Raw genomic sequence first — 19,145 nt, 5'->3', positions numbered from 1 at the left:
TTTAAAACAGAGTTGCCTTTGATACACTAACCACACAGAACAATGCATAACAATTTCTTATATTATATCTACTTATATATTTTATATTTATATGTGCTGATCTTAAATTTCACACAGTGAATCTAACTAGAATTAATTTATAAATTGACAAATAAATTGAAATTTATTCCCATAAATAGATTGGAACATAAATAATTAGGTTTAGAATATATATTCGAATATAAAAAGTATCAATTCATTGTCTTTGGTATAAGCTTGTGATACCTTCTAAGTGTTCTTGATCTTCTGAATTCACATAATAAAAAAAAAAAACAGTATTGTTTTCCTCTAATCTAGAAGAGATTTTACACTGCTGCTGTGTTTATTGTAATAACTCGCTGGTCCCAAAGTGTTTTTCTCCATATGATGCCTAAAAGCTATTATTCTTCTGCAGTACCCACGGGTCCGAGGATACCAGATCCCAGTTATCTGCATCATCAGATAACAATGGCAAGTCTTCTCACCTTGGCCCATGCAACATGCTAACAGAAAGTAATTGAAGTCCCATCTCAATTTCTCATTTCCTATAATATTTCAGGGCTCCAATTCCTTGCAGTAATTAGCAGTAAGCAATTGTGAAATGTAAGGCAACTTAAAATGAAAGAAGAAACCACAAGATATGAGAGAAAGTATTGTAGTTCAAACTTTCAATTTACAGATGACAAGCCCATATGAGTAAACAAAATCACAAATGTCACAAGATTTTTTTTAATACCTCTCTCCTATTGATGAATGAAAGATTTCAGCCCAGCATAAGTAGGCCAAAAAAATTCCTGGAATGATAGATCCATAATTGTTCTACCAAGGCTAGGAAACTTGACTTCGATGTCAAGTATAATTTAGAAAAACATTGAGAAGACCCTAGTGCTTCAAAACACTGGCACTTCAGTAAAACTTGGTTCTGTAGTATAAAAATGTTGTCATTCTCAAACCAATGTAACTTACATTTAATCTCCTGAAAGTATGTTCCTTTTCAAATAAACTTTTTAGAATCATATTCACCAAAATAACACTTGACAAGTAGATGATAGTGATATTAAAAGTTTCTCAAGTGTAGGAATCAAGTTACAATAGAGTTGATTTATTTACCGAGCACTAATGCCAAATAAGTTCAACCATTCATTAAAGTGTGGAAATAGTATCTCCCACCATTTGCGTTGTTCAGTAGGTGCCTTCCAGAAATGTGTTAAATAGATCAGCCTCCCATATTTCAAACCCAAATATTATCTAATAAAGTAAATTTCATCACATAAGAAGGTACATTTTAAAAAGTCACTAATAGTTGCCTTATCATGTGTTGCCTTATCATATATTTTCCCTATCTGTCAACATAGTAATAAATATGACTGTAAGTCTTGAATATGGGTACTGATCAGAGATGTGACAAACATAAAATCTATCTTCTATTTCTATCATATTCCTCTAAGTAGTAAATTTTAGTTTTCTTCTTTTTCCAAAACTTATAGGTAGTAGAAAATATCATCCCATGTAAAATCAAATAATCACAGACCATTGCACAAAGCCATTTATAAAAACTGGAAGTTAGCTATAAATTCTAAGAAATTTTTAAACTTTCTTGTTGACTGTTTAGGTGCTTCACGTCTCCAGTCTTGCAAATTGTTATTACAGATGAATGAATTATGGAAGTATATGCTGACATCAGTTCAAGTATATGCAGGATTGAAACTCCATGGAATATATATAAACATTTCAAAGTATTAACAGACAATTTAACAGAATAACTATCAGGAAGTTGAAACCAGAAAGAAATAATAGTAAAGACATAGAATGAATGAAAAATGGAACAAGGGGCAAGTACAGCTACAATACTCAATGTACACATATAATAAAAGAAGTGGTAAATCTGAAATAAATCTTGAAGAAAGTGTTGGTTGAGAATGATAGAAGGAGTGACTCTGATCCAGGAGCATTGGACAATTAGATCGACATATTTAATTGTAACACAATTGCACAACCTATTGAACTTCAGTTAAAAACACAACTACAAACAAAAACACACAAAAAGCACAACCAAACAGCAATCTCTAGAAAGTATGTATATGACCTCACAAAATTTTAAGCAGTTAATGAAGGGCAATCTTGGGAAAAGCAAACAAAGCTGTTCAAAGAGGGCAGTTTAAGGTAGGGGAGAATTTTGAACAGATTTAAATAGATTGTCTAAGGTTATAAATCACCTACATCTACTGCACATATTTTCTTCTGTGAGTATTTCTTTTTTTTTGGTCTGGTCATGGTGCCTGAACTCTGGGTCTGGGCGTTGTCCCTTAGCTCTTCAGCTCAAGGCTAGCGCTCTACCACTTGTGCCACAGCTCCATTTCCGGCTTTTTTCTTTTTGCTTATGTGGATCTGAGGTATCGAACCCCCATTCTGTGAGTATTCTTTGTCTGAACTGTTTACTCCAGTCCTGAGCTGTGGCTTTATAGCTTATGAAGATAGAATGGAAGAATCAAGATCAAGAACCCATTACACCACTGGAGAGAAAACAGTACCCTATGGTTTCTCTCATCTCTCTTCACTAATCTTTTCTCATACTTTTAATAAAGTCAAGTGATTTTGAATTATATTTCCTTCTTTTTCAGAGAATTATTGTTTGGTAATTAAATGTCAATTCACAAATTTTGATGTCTTTTTTTTTTTAAAGAACTTTGAATTTAAATTCCACTACAACTTTGTTTCACACAGTGAGAGTATATTTCCTGGGTAAGGACAATTCTCAAGGGAACCTACAGGATTTACAGCAAGGTTTGTGAGGTTTGTTTGTTTAGTGTGAAAATGAGCCATATTCACCCACATTGTTCCCTCTCAGCTAAGTCTCCATGGATTTCTTTGCATTAAAGCCTATTTTCTCAGACAATTTTAAATTTTCTTAATAGGCTAAGTTGTTAAAATGTTTGAACAATTAAAATTTACCTGTCAAAAATTTTTAACTCTTTTTAAATTCCTTTATCAGAATCATGAATTCACCAATCTTAATCCCACCTTTACCATCAAAAACAGTTAACATGTTGTTTTAATGATATAGTGTCCATGAAACTACTATTTTCCAGTGGGTTTGTATTGCCTATATTTGACCACATAAGCTGATGCTGAACAAAATGAATTCCAAGATATGGAAACAGATATTTATTTGCAGTTGGTTTTTTATGTACTATGTGATTTCTAGTTTCTTTGAGATTTTCCCCTATGGTTTATCCCCTGTTGTGTTTGATTTTGGTACCCTGTGTATTGTGTATACATTTACCTTAATAAGGAAGGGAACAGGAACAAAAACAATGGCGAGTCAAAGGACAAACAGCAAACCAATGCAATAGCAATTCTCACAAGACAATAAGTTGCAAATGTACATTACAACTTGGGAGGGTTATTAGGGTGAAAGAAAAACTTAGAAAATTGAGTGAAGGGATAACAAATTTGAAAAGTTATGTACTCACTACCTTACAATGGCTGTAACCACAGTGCACATCATTTTCACATTAAAATTAAAAAAAAATAAGCTGATGAAATAAAATTTCACTGTTTTGGTATAGTAAATATTATTCTTTATGTAGTAACTTTTAAAAAATCAGTCTTATTGGCATCTAATTTGAATTAATTACCTCTTCTTTATCAAAGGGTCATCAACTTGAACGATATCCAACTAGAAAATTTTTTCCCAATATTTTGAAAATAAAATAAATATAGTACTTTGTAATACTAAAACAGAAAACAGTTTAATTCTATGAAATCCCATAACTTTTAAAAGTAAATAAGTTGTTAAGAGGACAGAATGTATGTGTTCTTCAAAATTCTTATGACTAATAAATACTCATTTTAAAATTCTGAACCTGTTTGCATGTTATTTAATTCTGCAGTAGATGCAGTTTCCAATGGGGTGTTACAGACTGAAATGTGAACAGAAAAAGAGCCACATTCTGATATGGGATAAAACTATGAAGCATCTTATAATTAATTCTTCAAGATTAAGCAGTTGTTTATCAGATTAAGCTATTATTTCTATGACCATCAATCACAAAATTTATGCCATAAAGTCATCCTAGCGCACCAGTTTCCAACTTGTAGGGTGCACCTCAAAATTCCCTTAATTTACATCAAAAATAGCTTATGTCCATTGTGAAAATACACTGCACCTCTGCTAATGTGATGCCCAATATATTCTGAAAAGAACACCACTATAAACAGGGTTGTATCATTTTTCCTTCACTGGTATTCTTACAAATATTATTTATATTTATACTTTTTTAACTATCATAGATAATCAGGATGCGAAGATTGGAAGATTACAGTTCAAAGACTGTGAAGACTCAGTGTCTATGTTGAAGGGGCAGAATGATGCAGGCTCTGGCCTCAGGATTATCTGAGGACTGTGTTTGAGTATTAGGAAAGCTCTTGGCATTCCGGGCTAGAGAGAGAAAATGTTCTCTCTCCCTACCTCAAAACACATGTCACAGACTCCTGGGAGCTGAGGAAGTGGCTCTTCTGCTTGCTTAAGCATAGATGAACACCTGGTCAAGCATTTTCCTGAGATTGGAGAAGTGGTTTGAGCTTGCTCTAAAATAGTTTAGATAATAATATTCCAAGACATTATCTCAAAAGTCAAGTAAAAATGTGTCTGTTGAAATATTTGTGTGAATGTCTTCTGACCACATCTTGGCAAAGATCATGCTTGCTTGTTACAATTGGTGCCCAAACAGGGACCCTGCATTGTTGAATTCAGGAAAGGATATTCAGGAAAGTACTTTTTATTACAGGGTGATGGGACAAGTTAAATCTACTCTGTACTTACATATGCTTAATCATTTACTTGCTGCTTATGCTGTAAATATGTCTTCTTATGACATAGAAATGTGTATTAATGTAGTTAGGGAATGGAATCCTTGGTTCCCCGAGTAAAGAATAATGTAGAAAGAGCTGTTCGAGAATGGGAAAAGATTCCTATTATATTTTTGTCCATTTGGGCTATTTTACATACCCTTTTTAAAGCTTTGAATGAGGAAAGATTAATAGCAGATATAAAGAAAGAGTTCCCCCCTTCTTTTGTAGATTTACAATTGGACTCTGAGGTTAAAGAACAATAGATAAGGATGCATTGCAATTAACAGAGAAAAAACAAGAGCTAAAGGCTGAAAAGGAATAAACTGAAAGTATAAATAAAATGTCTGAGCAAATGGAATTGATTTTATCAAGATTACAACATATGGAGTTGGAAATTAGCAGAGTGAATGGAGAACCTGAGAAAGTGAAAGTAAAGCAGCCTTCGGCTCCTCAACTGGCTGATGCAATTTTTACAGCATCACTCCCTCCCAAAACAGAGGGCTCAGACAGTGAGTTTGATGATGAAATGCCTATTTTTTCTTATCCTGTAATTCAACCACCCCCTATGAATGGTATAGCTCAACCAGCCAGATATGAAAGTGTTGCTGTTTATGATATTGGTAAACTTAAGAAGGCAGTTGTATGGTCCTCAGTCTCATTAGGTTAAGGAATTGCTTAATGGGCTTGCCCGACATTACAATAATTTTGCTCCCATGGATTGGAAGATGCTTTGTAGAGCCTTGCTTAAGAAACCTAAACACCTACAATGGCAAATGTGGTTTACTGAGTTATGTACAAAAAGGGCTAGACAAAATGCACAGAGCAGTAATCCACACCTTTCGCATGTTAGGTGGAACAGAACAATATGCGGATGCTCATATAAAAGTAAACTCTCCTGAAGAAATCCATGAGCAGTTAAGAGACATAGGTATTGAGGCATAGGAAAGGATTCCACCGGTAGGAGAGCATTATGTCTCTTGGACTAAAGTAATTCAAAAACCTAGTAAACCCTATGTTGAATTTTTATCACGATTGAAATTGACCTTGGAACTTACTGTTGTGGGAGAGGCTGCATGGCAACAACTGCTGCGCATGTTGGCTTATGAGAATACTAATGAGGACTGTAGATGAGCCCTATTGCCTATTAAAGAATTTGGGGATGTGAATACATATTTAAGGGCCTGCAAAGACTTTACATCTGAATCCAGGCCTATGCAGGTGTTTGCTGAAACTATGGCCACTACCTGGCATGCTATGCAAACAAACCCTCTAATCTGAAGTGTTTTGGATGTGGTCAAATGGGACATATAAAGAAAAATTTTAAAAAGGCTACTGATGTTAACAAGAGAAGACCTGGAATTTGCCCTAAGTGTGAAAAGGGGAAGCACTGAGAAAGGGAGTGTAGAGCAAAAAGAGACAATAAAGGAATTCCTATAAAATATGCTTACCCTATGCAGGGAAACTCTCCATCGGGCTAGCCCCGGAGTCCAGGATTAATAACCGAGGGCAGCCAACCATCTTTTCCCTCGTCCCTGCCACAGCCCACAGCACCGCAGTGGACATACCAGCCTTAAAAGATTTTATTTTGAAAGGTGGTGATAAGCCACAAAAAATTCCTACCAGAATTTATGGGCCTTTACCTGAAGCAACATTTGGCCTATTGACCGGTAGATCCAGTCTTAATACAAAAGGAGTTTTAGTACATTTAGGAATTATTGATGCTGACTATATTGGGGAAATAAAAATTTTAATGTCAGCTTCTGCAGATAATTCCTTTAAAAAGGGAGAACGAATTGCTCAAATTTTGTTATTACCATAGATATCTATTGGAAAGTTATTTAAACCCCACATTGGGGGATTTGGAAGTATTAACCAACAAAAATGTGTTTGGACTACTCATATTACTAAAATGCACCTAAGATTAAGATTAATATTCAGGAAAAGATATTGACAGGACTAATAGATACTGGCTAAGATATTACAATTATTAATACTCATGAATGGCCTAATCATTTATTATATAAAATAATCTCCTGTAATATTAAAGGAGTTTACAATACTCTTGTAAATTTTATAGGACAAGCAGTGTTGTATGTTTCTATAACCTCAGAAGATAGACAGAAAGCTGTCCTTAAACCTTATATTATGGAAGTTCCAGTTAACATAATTGGTAGAGATGTACTGGAACAATGGGGAGCTCATATTCAATTTTAACATTTTTAGATGGAGCCCATATTGATATTATGGAAATCTGAGGAACCTCTTTGGATTGAGTAATGGCATTTATCGAAAGAAAAATTAGAAGCAGCTTATCAATTAGTTGAAGAACAGTTAACCAACGGACATATTGAGCGGTCTATGTCACCATGGAATTCTCCAATATTTGTTATTAAAAAGAAGTCAGGGAAATGGAGATTCTGGACTGATTTACGAGGAGTAAAGGCATCCATGTACCCTATGGGGGCTTTACAACCTGGTTTACCATCGCCTGCAATGATTCCTAAAAATTGGCCAATAATAGTAATAGATTTACAAGATTGCTTTTTTACCATTCCTGTACATGTAAAAAATTGTAACAGGCCGGGCGCTGGTGGCTCACGCCTGTAATCCTAGCTACTCAGGAGGCTGAGCTCTGAGGATCGCGGTTCAAAGCCAGCCCGGGCAGGAGAGACCGTGAGACTCCTATCGCCAATAAACCACCAGAAAACCAGAAGTGGTGCTGTAGCTCAAGTGGTAGAGTGCTCACCTTGAGCTGAAGAGCTGAGGGACAGCGCTCAGGCCCAGAGTTCAAGCCCCACGACCGACAAAAAAAAAAAAATTGTAACAGACTTGCCTTTTCTTTACCACAAATAAATCATCAAGGCCCTTATCAGCGCTTCCAATGGAAGGTGTTGCCCCAAGGAATGATGAATTTTCCAACTATGTGTTATATGCTGATAAGATATATGTTGATAAGGCCTTAAAATCTGTTAGACAAAAATGGCCTCACATTTATATTTTTCATTATATGAATGATATTTTAGTTGGAAGACCAAATATGACAGAATTAGAAATGGTGTTACAGTGCTTACCATCTATATTTAAAGAATTTGGATTAATAATAGCACCTGAAAAAATACAAAAAGACATGTTGGTAAAATATTTAGGATATGTTGTCTGTAGACAAACATTCACACCTCAAAAAATATCTTTATGACGTGATCAATTACATATGTTAAATGATTTTCAAAAGTTCCTATGAGATATTAATTGGATGGAACTGGCCTTAAGAATTCCTACTTATCAATTACATAATTTGTTTTCATTGTTACAAGGGGAGCCTGATTTACATAGCAAAAGAAATTTAACTAAGGAAGCAGAAAGAGAAGTACAATTTGTAGAACAGAGAATAAAATAAATGGTTATACATCGAGTAACGCTAAGTCAACTCATAAATTTATATATTTTAGATACATGGAAACACCCAAAAGGAATTATAGGACAAAATGAGATACCATTAGAATGGATTTATACACTGCATAGATTTACAAAAAATATGCCTTATGAACAACAGTTGGCAATTATTATTCAACAGGCCAGGCAATGGGTATTCACCCTATCAGGGTATGATTTACTTGAAATTATCCTTCCTTTGCCAAAAGACCAAGTAAAATATTTGTTAAACATGTCTGAAATGCTATAAATTACATTAGTAAATTTTACTGGGCAATTTTCCTATCATTTTCCCAAAGGTAGATTGTGGAATTGCTTGCTTAAACAACAATTTGTATTTAATAATATAATTACCAAGGTCCCTATTTCCACTGCTCTTACTGTTTTTACAGATGGCTCCAAAACAAAAAGTGTTTATTGGACAACAAATACATATTGGGTTCAAACAACTACTTTAGCATCAGTTCAACAAAATGAACTTTTTGCTATTATTAAGGTGTTACAAGATTTTGTGGGAGATGTTAATATTGATACTGATTCTGCCTATGCTGTAGGGGTTGTGACTAATATAGTCACTGCTGTTCCTTATTCATCTAAACCCCAGCTAAACCAATTATTTAAACAATTACAAGCATTACTGCAACAACATAAGGCCAAAGTGCTAACTCACATTAGGGCTCACTCTTCGTTACCTGGGTACCTTGTATATGGCGATAATCAGGTTGATAAATTAGTTTTGCTTCTGCTAAACAAGATCATGCTCATTTACATACAAATGCTGGCCATTTACATATGGATTATAAAATACCTTATTCTCAATGTAAACAAATTATAAAAAGGTGCCCCATCTGCAGACCAATGCATTTGAGAGTTGTACCTGCTGGAGTAAATCCTCAGGATAACAACCTAAGGAGCTCTGGCAAATGGACATAATCCATGTACAAGCCTTTGGCCATTTTTCCTTTGTACATGTTACAATAGATACTTATTCCAAATTTGGGCTTTTGCCCTTACGGGAGAAACTGTTAACCATGTAATAGAACACTTATTGGAAGTTTTTGCCATTATGGGAGTGCCTGCCAAATAAAGACTGATATTGGATCAGCCTATAAAAGTATCAAATTTAAAAGATTTTGTGAACTTTATGATGTGGTACATATTACCGGAATAGAATATAACTCCCAAGACAATCCATTATTGAACGAGTTCATTGCACACTAAAACAACAAATCAAAAAATTAAAAAGGAGGAAAAGGTTGGATGAAGGTATGGATATTTTGTGGTTTTCCATACAAAATCCTAAAATAATTTTACATCAAGCTCTTTTTGTTCTTAACGTTTTTAACTTACCACAAGGAGATATTTTACCTAGAGCTGAGCGCCATTTTGAACAAATATCACAAAAACCTTATTTAAATGCTCCCACATAGATTAAGATTACATTGAAAGCAGAATGGCAACTAGGAACATTACATAAGGGATGAAGATAGAGTTTTGTGTCTACACAGGATGGCAAACAATACTGACTTCCTGCACAATGGATACAGACGCGGCCCAGTGAGGACAGCCCCATATCCTGCAACGAATCAGCCACCAGTTGAGGAAGAAGAAATCCCCACTGCCCACCTGGGGACAGGTAAAAAAGTTGACTGGAGAAGGACAGAAGATGTTACAATGCACTGGTAAACCTGTCATGTCTGATAACTTGTTCTAGCCATGTGTGCCCTGCTTGCTGTAAACCCTGTCCATGCTAATGCTAATGTAAGTTATTCGGGCTTTTGTTCCTAACCCTCCTTTATTGGAACCTGTTGTTTGGGGAGACATGGATATAACCATCTATAATGTTCCTGCTGTTTAATCTCTCCTTGGAATAATTTGACATTTTGCAATAAGGATGATGGTAGCTTTTTAAATTTTACTTACTATACTCATCCCTTGCCTGTTTGTCTGGGGCCTCCTCCATGTTTAGTTATGAATTGGCAACATTGGGTTTTACCTGGGAAACGCACTTCCAATTCTACAACACAGCTGAAGCGATTAACTACTTGGTCCATAAATAGTAGCTGGGAAAGTGTCACCTTTGATGGCAAGTTATCCTTACCTATGTGTCCTGATTTTACTTATATTGATTTATAATATCAGCCTTTTGTGTGGCAAGAGTGTAGAGGGACATTTGGAAAAGTGTTCAATAATTTTATTAATTAGGGACCTTTTGGACAGTTTATTAACACATGTTAAGAATGGAATAGTACCAGATGTGATTTATCAAATGTTACTAGGATGCTGGAAGCCATTAATGGATCACTTACTGGAGATCGACTGATGGCCTAGGGAGATGGAGGCATTGCAGATGCATGCTGGGTTTCATGGCTGTACTCACTGCTTTTCAGACTCAATTTGGAAGGTCACAGCAGTGCTGAAACCCGTGATGCTATCAAATGGATCGTTTTCAGGGACGTCGAACTCTGCATCCACTTATAATTTTACTTTGTACAAATCTTATGATGTTACTGCTTGTGTACCTCTGCCTTATGTATTTTTAGTGGGAAATTTTACATTTTCTCCTACTATTTCTTGTTTTAATTGTCGCCTATATTCTTTTTTTTATAATTTTATTTTATTTTATTTGTGAACATACTGTACAGAGGGGTTACAATTGCATGGGCAGGATAATGCGTATATTTCTTACCAAGCATTGCAGCCTCCTCCTTTGTTTACCCTTCACATCACTTCCCAGCCTCCCCTCTCCCCATCCCAATCCTTCTCCTTCCCCTCTCCCCCCCCCGCACCGACGTTGTAAAGCTCATTTTGGACATGAAAACTTGTACTTCTCATTGTTGCAACAGGTCCACCTGTATCCTTAAAAAAACTGGGTTTTCCCCATCTCCTCCACAAGTTATACTGACATCAAATATAGTGAAAGCAGGGGTTATACTGTGGGGGAGGGACATACAAAGCAACAAAGAGATAATCTTATAAATGCATTAGAAACACATGCATGAAAGAAAAAAACATTAAAATACATATCTACGGGTTCATTTTCCTGACATCACATTATCTGACCTTTTCTGCTTGACTCATAAATATACTAGATATTGCAAATAAGGGAAACCTTGTGACCTATGTTTATTTGGGCCTGGCTTACTTCACTTAATATAATTTTTTCCAACCCTTTCCATTTCCTAACAAACGGGGAAATGTCATTCTTTCTGATGGAGGCATAGAATTCCATTGTGTATATATATCACATTTTCTTGATCCATTCATCTACTGAGGGGCATCTGGGTTGGTTCCATATCTTAGCTATGGTAAATAATGCTGCAACAAACATAGTTGTGCTGGTAGCTTTAGTGTGGTCTTGTTTGTAAACATTTGGGTAAATGCCCAAAAGTGGGATTGCTGGGTCAAAGGGGAGCTTTATGTGAAGTCTTTTGAGGAACCTCCATACTGATTTCCAAAGTGGTTGAACAAGTTTACATTCCCACCAACAATGAAGTAAGGTTCCTTTCTGTCCACATCCCCTCCAGCATCTTGATTTTTTGCCGTTCTAACTGCAGTGAGGTGATATCTCAGTTGTTTTGATTTGCATTTCTTTTATGGCTAAGGATGTTGAACATTTCTTCATGTGTCTATTGGCCATCCTTCTTTCTTCTTCAGAGAAGTTTCTCTTTAAGTCTTTACCCCACTTATTTATTGGGCAGTTGTTTCTTTGAGGATTTGTTGCTCGGTGGTTTAATTTTTTGAGTTCCAAGTATATTTTAGATATGAGACCCTTGTCCGTTGTATGGCTAGTAACGATCTTCTCCCAATCCGTGGGCTTTCTATTGATCTTGCTAGCTATGTCATTTGCCCTGCAGAAGCTCCTCAACTTTATGCAATTCCATTTGTCCAAACTTTCTTTGATTTGTTGTGTTTCCGGGTCTTTATTAAGAAAATTTCAGCCTGAGCCAAGGAGACCTAGGGTTTCTCCTATTCCGTCCTGTAATGTTTTCAGAATGTCTGCTTTGACTTCAAGGTCTTTGATCCATTTGGAGTTGATTCTGGTGCAGGGTGATATATAAGGATCTAGCTTTAGTTTTCTACATGTAGTTAACCAATTTTGCCAGCACCATTTACTGAAGGACTGTCTTTCTTCCATTCTATTGTTTTAGCTCCCTCATCTAAGATTAGATGGCTATAGGTCTGTAGGTTCATTTCTGGGATTCCAATTCTATTCCATTGGTCCTGAGGTCTGTTCTTGTGCCAATACCAAGCTGTTTTGATTACTATGCCTTTATAGTAGAGTTTGAAAATTGGTATTGATATTCCTCCAGCAGTGTTCTTTCCGTTGAGGAGCGTTTTTGCTATTCGGGGTCTTTTTTTGTTCCATATGAATTTCTGGATTGCCTCTTCTATTTCCTTGAAGAATGAGGTTGGAATTTTGATAGGTATTGCATTGAATTTGTAGATAGCCTTGGGAAGTATTGCCATTATCACGATGTTAAACTTTCCAAGCCAGGAGCATGGGAGGTTTTGCCATTTTTTAAGTTCTGTGTTGATTTCCTTTTTCAAGATTTTAAAGTTTTCATCATAGAGGTCCTTCACTTCTTTGGTTAAGTTAATTCCTAGGTATTTTATTTTTTATGGGGCTATTACAAATGGAGTTGCTTTCCTAATTTCAGCCACACTTTTCTCATTGTTGGCATACAGAAAAGCCATTGATTTTTGGGGGTTAACTTTATAACCTGCTACTTTACCAAAGTTTTGAATCAGCTTGAGTAATTTGGGAGTGGAGTCTATGGGATTCTTTAAATACAAGATCATGTCATCTGCAAAGAGGGAGAGTTTTATTACTTCTTTCCCTATTTGGATCCCCTTTATTTCTGCATCTTGTCTTATTGCTGTAGCTTGTCGCCTGTATTCTTGCATTAATTCCTCTCTTAATTTTAATGACAGTAATAGTACTATGATATTACAACAAAGAACTCATATTTGGCTACCTGTTAAATTAGGAAGAGAATGGTCCCAAAATCCTTTGGATAGTGTTGTTATTGAATTTTTTTACCAAACTACTAAAACGTACAAAGCGTATGATTGGAGCCATTATATGTGATCTTAAACTTAATTGCTATTACCACTGTTGCTGCAGTGTCTGGAATTGCCTTATACACTTCCTTACAAACTAAGCACTTTGTGGAAGAATGGCACTGGGATTCACATGAATTGTGGGTCTCACAGGTAGAAATTGATGCTCTAATATAAACACAGATTAATATTCTTAAACAGACAGTGGGATGGTTAGGAAAAATATTATTGGTTGTGGAAAAACAGTTATTATTAAAATGTGATTGGAATTTTACTACCTTTTGCATTACTAATATAAAATATAATAAATCTATAGATGATTAGAATGTAATACAGTAGTATTTATCTGGAAATTCTACAGCTCCTCAATTGATTGCTCAGTTATAATTTAATGTACATGATATTTTTGGTAAACAATTTACAAATGATGATGCTTCTAATATTGCTGATGCATTTATTAAACAATTGGAAGGGTTGGATCCGAAAGAAATACAACATGGCATTTTAAATACTACTAGTAGTATGGGAATCATTATTGTTATTATTTTGTTTGCACTTGTACTGTTATATTTGATTTTTATGAAACCAATGCAAGCGTCTATGATAACGCTGTGGAAAGCTTTTCTTTTAAAACAAAAGAAAAAAGAATAAAGTTGTGAAGACTCAGGGTCTATGTTAAAGGGGCAGAATGATGCAGGCTCTGGCCTCAGGATTATCCGAGAGCTGTGTTTGAGTATTAAGAAAGCTCTTGGATGCCGGGCTAGAGAGGGAAAATTTTCTCTCTCCCTGTCTCAAAACACATGTCACAGACTCCTGGGAGCTGAGGAAGTAGCTCTTCTGCTTGCTTAAGCATAGATAATCAGCTGGTCAAGCATTTTCCTGATATTGAAGAAGTGGTTTGAGCTTGCTCTAAAATAGGTTAGATCATAAAATACCAAGACATTGTCTCATAGGTCAAGTAAAAATGTATCTGTTGAAATTTTTGTGTGAATGTCTTCTGACCAAATCTTGGCAAAGATCATGCTTGCTTGTCTTTAAATACCACTGACAATAAAGCACAGCATTCAGTGGCAATTGCTGTTTGCACTCTGCATCCCTTATGTCTTGGTGATTTCGTTACCCTTACCCAGGGACACCAACGCAGTAGATGTTGACAAAAGCCCACTCGGGCAGGAAGGTTCCCTAGATTCTTATCTCCAATAAACTTCTCAGCAAAAGACAGACACAAGTGATCTGAGGTTGAAATAGTAGGGCACACGCCTTGAGAATAAATAGGCTCAGAGAGAGTGTCCAGTCCCAGAGTTCAAGCCCTAGGACAAACCAATAAAACAAAAACAAAAATAAAAACAAATCCCAAACCTAGCATTTTTCTCACTGTATACAGAGGAAGTAATTAAGGGAAATTGCTTCCTGTGTTACATACAGTTAGAAGAAAGAAGATGTCACACAATTATTCTCTTCATACCATGTTATACCAAAGCCTCAAAAAATTGCCCTTTTTCGGGCTGGGAAGGTGGCTCAGTGGCAGAGCGCTTGCCTTGCATGCCTGAGGCCCTGGGTTCAATTCCTCAGCACCACATAAGGAAAAAGAAAAATACCGGAAGTGGTGCTGTGGCTCAAGTGGTAGAGGGCTAGCCTTGAGCTGAAGAGCTGAGGGATAGCACCCAGGCCCAGAGATCAGGCCCCACTACCGGACCAAAAAAAATTGCCCTTTTTCTAAATTTATAAATTAATATCATCCATTTGTTGGCAACTCTCTCTACATTATTCACATTATAATTTTATACATGAAGTGTTGTAATTATCTATTAGCTGAGTTCTAATTATAACTCTTATGAAAGAATATTCTAGGCAAATAGAATGCAAGAAACATTTGTAAATTTGTCAATTAAACACTGTACTTAAAAAGAATTTTGTAAGTATCTTATAGAATATGAAATTACAAACAAAACCAAAGTATTTATTTTAAATCTAAACTCCAATTTAGCAAGATCTACATAGTCCTTCATTAGATTAACTTTGCTATTTCCCCAGGCTTAAGTTTTTGTAATCCTTCATCCTTTCCTTGGAATCAAACAGAGTGATGATTACTTACTTTTTCAAATTTTGGATGGGAATCATGATCCATTTTGCATCTAAGGTTCTGTAATGAAGAGTGCATTTAAAACACAACTGAGGATTATATATGAGTTGCACTTCAATAGGAAACTTGACTTCTCAAAACATAATGACAAAATTAGCCCAAACGTCCAACTTTGTATTCCTTTCTTGTTTGGTTTATTTTATTAAGACAAAAGTATACTACCTGGTCCAGGGAAGGTATTACTGTGTAATTCCACTATCTAATCTCCTATCTTAATCTCAGTGCTAGAATTCTAGCCTTGTATCACATTGCCCCTCCATAGATTCTTGGTTTATTTAATCTAGATACAGACTAGCAATTCTGAACTTCTCCAGTAATATTATGCACTGCACTGCTCAGAGTGTTCATGTACTCTTCAAAGATGTTCTAACATTTGACACAGGATATGAATATTTTCAGATGCACCTGCAGGAGTCTCTGATTCATTCCTCCATGGATCTGATCCTTTTAATAATGATTACTTGACTCTCTTACTATCTCTGGTCCCTATCTATGTAGTATTCTTAAACTTTTTTGAAGAAAGTTCACTTGAGGATTTTCTAACATTAAAAATGATCAATTGATTCTAGTCTTACTCAGGACATGTTTTCTATTGTTTTCTAACTTTTCCACATATTCTGAGAGTTGCTTCATATGTGTATTTGTGCACATATAAGTGCCTCTGTATATATGTGTATGATTGCATGTATGTATGCAAAGCCTCAACATCTTATTCAGCAACCTTGCTCATGACTGGTATTCCAATAGTTGAGCCATTCTTCCAATCCAACTTTTGGCTGGTTAATTATATATAGTTTCTCAAAGACTGTTCTGCCCAGGCTGGATGCAAACTGAACTTCCCAGACTACTTTACATTCTTAGGTTGTATTGCTCCAGTAGTATCAAATTTTAAATTACAAATATTTTGTGAGTGTAAAGACTAAGGTGTAGCATAGATTTTTAACTAAAGAATTTATATAAAGATAGATGAACATGCACATTACATATGCTGAGTGTACACTGTTAGAAATGTGATCCTAAGCTTGGTGGTGGTGAGATCTTCGGATAGGGTTAAAAGCCAGCCTGGACAGGAAAGTCCCAGAGACTCTTTTTCCAATTAACTACAAGAAAATTAAAAGTGGCACTGTGGCTCAAGTATAGAGCATTAGGCTTGAGCTGAATAGCAGAGGGACAGCTCCCAGCCCTGTGTTCAAGTGCCAAGACCACCACCAACAAAAAATATATAAGTAAAGGAAAGAAAATAAATGTGATCTTATCCACCAGTTGATGGCTAGTATAATCCCTGCTCTCTCAGGATGGACTTTTTTTCCAATTAAGTCCATGCTCTTATATCTGATTTGCATTGGAAACAGAATTATGCTTCTATTCTACTGTCTACAAAGTTGCGTGATTAGCAAGCATGATTTAGAAAGGGAGTGGCCTCATACTTCGTGTTCCACGTAGGAGTAATGCTAAGTGACATCAACTGTATAGACGTCTCTTCAAAGAAGAAATATTAGATGTTTATTGGAAAGCTAGTATTTGACTTTTTTTATTGTGAGAATACCGTACACAGGAGTTACAATTACACAGGCAAGCTAACGAGCACATTTCTTATCAAGCATTCTTGCCTCTTCTTTGTTTCCCCTTCCCTTCCATTCCCATACCCCCTCTCCCCTCACCCTATCCTCCCCCCCCACCAAAGTTGTAAAGTTCGTTTTTCAACATAATGACTTGTACATCTCATTGTTGCAATGGGTCCACCTGTATCCCTAAACGATTTGTTTTTAGAGAATATGTCCAGCAAAGATTCTATAACATAACTCAGCAAAAGCAGGTGCACTGAATCATTTTGGAATTAATTTTTTTGCTTGGGAAGATTATTGATCTTGTCGTTCTTTTTGGGAAAACTTAAAGTCATATTTCACTTTTTGTTGGTTGTGTGGCTTGAATTCTGATCCTGGGCAATGTCCCTCAGCTCTTCAGTTCAAGTTGAGCGCACTACCACTTTAGCTACAGCACCACTTCCGGGTTTCTGGTGGTTAATTGAAGATAAGGGTCTCGTGGACTTTCCTGACAAGGCTTGCTTTGAACCACAATCCTCTGGTCTTAACCTCCTGAGTAGCTAGGATTACAGGTGTAAACCACCAACACCCAGCTCATATTTGCATATATGTGCACTGAATGACACTGTGTAGACAAAGAATGGAATTTTTAACCAAATGATAACATAGTAGATTTTCAGAAAAATTGAGGTAGCAGTAAATATGTCCTCCTTTTCCATTTTGTTACATTAATGACTCATGAGCTATGGGACCCTTACATTAGCATCCTGTGACATCTGTATAGGTGTATTTAGTATCAGGAAATGTTCATAGAGAAATGTAGAAAGAATGAGATTTTTAGAAAACAAAGGAGATAAGGTATGAAAGAACAGCATAGAAGGAGATACATTTATCATGCAGAGATTAAGAACTAGCCTAAGAGATTTAGAATGCTAAAGGCAATGAGGAAAAGCCTACTTGACAACTAGCTCTTCAGTAACCAAAAATGGTTCTCTAGACCAGTTTCTGGTAAACTTAGTTACTATCATTTTTTCCTTCCATCTGGAGTTATTCCTTATTTTCTGTCACAACTGTTAATTACCTTCTGCCTTTTTGGTGCCAAAACTGACCAGAAAGTTTTCAAAATCACACTTAGACTATTTTCATTTTGTGATTAGCAGTGATGACACAAAATCCTGGAATCTTTGAATTTCCAGAATTACTCTTCACCTAACATCTAAGCACATTCCTGGCATTAATTGCTGTGACTTAATGAACAAACCTTTTTTCAACACAGTATCCTAACATAAGTAAAATACATGAATTAGGGGCTATTGTCAAGTGTCAGTATGAAAGGAGCAATTATATATTTCAAGTATGGGTTCTTTATTTTCCAATTACTCTTTTTTTGCCAGTTCAGGGGCTTAAACTCTGTGGTAGGGAATTATTCCTGAGCTTTTTATTTTCTCAAGGCTAGCACTCTACCACTTGAGGCACAGCATTCCTTTCAGTGTTTTTCTTTTTTATGTGTTACAGAGGAATTGAACCCAAGGTTTCATTCATGCTAGGCAATCACCATACCATGAAGCCACATTCCCAAGCCCTAAGAGAATTTCTTAAGAAGGCATTACATTTTCATTCCGTAAGTATGTATCATAAGTTTGTCCAGGTGCTAGAAAATGATGCAGAAAGCAATACAATATAATAAGTCCAGTAAGGCTGGATGGACAATGAATTTCACAGTCTAGCCAGGGCACAGTGGGTCTTACCTCAGGGAGCTGTTTCAACAGGCTAAGCGAGACAGCTCGTGACCCAGAGCCCACCTCCAGAATGAGAGGGTCACCGTGGATTCCAGCCATATGGGGATGCTGGGCCCCTCCTCCAGAACCCATTCAACCAGTTTTGTGAAAAGAGAGAGAAAAGTCAGAATTACAATTAAGTCGGGTGGCGGTGGCTCAGAACTCTAATCCTAACTACACAGAAGGCTGATATATGAGGATCATGGTTCATAGCCAGCCCCGGCCGGAACGTCTCTGAGACTCTTATTTCCAAAGAACCACCAGAAAACCAGAAGTGGTGCTGTGGGCTCAAGTGGTAGAGCACTAGCCTTT

At 36.2% G+C, this 19,145-nt stretch overlaps 1 long non-coding RNA gene across 1 annotated transcript in view; it reads right to left on the bottom strand.

The window, feature by feature from the left end:
• Window positions 1-18,884, bottom strand: part of LOC138811606 (uncharacterized) — a 30,618-nt gene extending 11,734 nt beyond the window's left edge. Inside the window, exons 1-2 of the long non-coding RNA XR_011367447.1 lie at window positions 18,804-18,884; window positions 15,464-15,511 (exon numbers count right to left, since the gene is read on the bottom strand). This is a non-coding gene — a long non-coding RNA (uncharacterized lncRNA). The remainder of the gene's footprint in view (window positions 1-15,463; window positions 15,512-18,803) is intronic.
• Between the last annotated feature and the right edge of the window lie 261 nt (window positions 18,885-19,145).

The sequence above is a fragment of the Dipodomys merriami genome, unplaced genomic scaffold (genome assembly GCF_024711535.1).
Source record: "Dipodomys merriami isolate MVZ:Mamm:240054 unplaced genomic scaffold, mDipMer1.0.p SCAF_54, whole genome shotgun sequence".
Classification (NCBI taxonomy): domain Eukaryota; kingdom Metazoa; phylum Chordata; class Mammalia; order Rodentia; family Heteromyidae; genus Dipodomys; species Dipodomys merriami.
The sequence above is the reverse complement of the archived record's forward strand: the minus strand, read 5'-3'. Positions and strand labels throughout refer to the sequence as shown.